General features: G+C 51.8%; 1 pseudogene; it reads right to left on the bottom strand.

The window, feature by feature from the left end:
* On the bottom strand, positions 1 to 600 carry LOC102865405 (annotated as a pseudogene).
* Positions 601 to 2,102: the final 1,502 nt, after the last annotated feature.

Genomic DNA, 2,102 nt, shown 5'->3' with positions numbered 1-2,102 from the left:
CTTCAGGTCATGGTCACCATCAGGGAGGATCTCAGGCTCCACAATGGGCACAATCCCATTCTGCTGGCAGATGCTGGCATAACGGGCCAGCACGTTGGCATTTTCCATGATGGCAAGGGCTGAGGGAGTGTGCTCTCCAATCTTCAGCACACAGCGCCACTCGGCAAAGTCAGCTCCATCCTTCTTGTACTGGGCACAGCGCTCGGCCAGCCCGGCCAGCCCTTCGGTGATGGTCTCGCCATTAGTCCCTGCCAGGGGTACCACGCCCTTGTATACCTTGATGCCCACAACACCACCCTTAGATTTGATGACTTAGGAGAAGGGACACCCATCATCCGCCTTCTGGTATAGGGTCTCGTGGAAAAGGATGACACCCCTGATGCAGGGGTTCACGCGGTCATCGGCGGTCAGCAGGAGCTGGCGGTAGAAGCGGCGGTTCTCCTCGGTGTTCCCGGTTCCAATGGATTGCAGGTGCTTGGCAATGCTTCCGGTGGACTCATCTGCAACCAGGATGACCTTGCCCAGAGCAACGATACCATGGGCGATGTCAGAGAGCTCCTTTTTCTGCTCCGAGGTCATCGCTGGGTACGGGTAGGGCATGGTGTTCTTGATGGTGATTTCCTGGGCCCTCACGGAGGAGGGGGCGCGCTCGGAGACTGCGGGCAGTGGTGGGCTGCGGGGAGGAACGCGCCAGTCATCCCAGCTCCGGGTTCTGCAGCCCAGAATTGTTTTCTTGTCAGTCAATGGTATGTTCAAGACTGTTCTCTAGCACCACAAATCAAAGGCATTGATTATTCTTCTGTTATCTTTAGTCATTGTCAAGCTCTCTGAGGCATAGCAAGTAATTGTGAAGACCATGGCCTGGATCAGGCACACCTTAATCTCTAGACTGACACTGTTGCTTTTCAGTACTCTGGAGAAGTCCCTGATAGCAGTTTTTCCCAGTGCAATTTGTCTTTTGATTTCCTGACTGCTGGTGTCAAGAGTGTTGACTGTGGACCCAAGTAAACTTTAAGTGGTGACAACCTCAATCTTTTATCCATCTATCATAGTGCTGATAATTGGCCCAAGGGTAGCTGGGGGGAGGGAGGTGCTAGAGGATGTAGGTGGGAGTGAAAGGGATGTTGATGTGATAGGGAAAGGGAAGGGACAAGACACACATGCCGGGAGTAGGGGTCACTGAACATGTTGGTTCTTTCTGCAAGGGAAGTGTCTTTCATCTGCTCCTTTTGGTAAAATGCTTGTCTGCCATATACTGTTCTAAAACTAAGCATCCAAATTAAGACAGACTTAAAAGAAGGATTGGTTATCCACATCTGAAATATAACAGGCCTTAGGAAACCGTAGGTTCAACAGAGCACACTTAGCGCAGAATAACAGATATGGTAACTGAGACTGAGCCCTCAGTTTTGGAAACACAAAGAATAAGGAACAGTTGTAAGCAGAAACGAATGATTGGAATGTGGACTGTGAGAAGGATGAATGTAGGAAAACTGGGTATTGTTAAGAAAGAAACAGAGTCACCTTCATAATTAAAGAGGCCATTTCTAGGTCTGTCTTTAAATATAATGTTATTAATGACAGGTTAATATCCTTAAGTAAAAAATTAAGACCTCCCGGCTCGGGGTGAGCCATCACACCCCCCTGCCTGGGGTGGGCTACCCTCAGCCCCCGGCTCGGGCGAAGCCGTTGCAGTCCCCTGCCCAGGGCGGGCTGCCCTCGGCCCTCTGCCAGGGGCAGGCTGCCCTCAGCCCCCGGCTTGGGGGGAGCCGTCGTGGCCCTCTGCTTGGGGCGGGCTGCCCTTGGCCCCCGGCTCAGGGTGAGCTGTCGCAGCCCTCAGGGTGAGCTCTTCAGTCCTCAGTTTGTGCCATTGTCCCCAGATTGACTCCTGGGTGGTGAAGGAGAAAAAAAAAAGAAGAATGCCTAGGGTATCCAATGTTACCTAGGCCACCTTCTGCCACCCTCCCCCCGAGTAAACCTGAAAGCAACACCCTCAAAGCCCTTCTGTTTGTAGCTCACAAGTTTGTTCTCTCTAGGTTTGCTCCCTTTCCTATAGGTAACCTTAACTCTGAGTTTTACTCCAGAATTGACCCTGAACCCAG

This window comes from Elephantulus edwardii, unplaced genomic scaffold (assembly GCF_000299155.1).
Source record: "Elephantulus edwardii isolate Elephantulus edwardi_28Jun2011 unplaced genomic scaffold, EleEdw1.0 scaffold00451, whole genome shotgun sequence".
Taxonomy (NCBI): Eukaryota; Metazoa; Chordata; class Mammalia; order Macroscelidea; family Macroscelididae; genus Elephantulus; species Elephantulus edwardii.
This window is presented reverse-complemented; position numbering and strand designations above follow the sequence as displayed.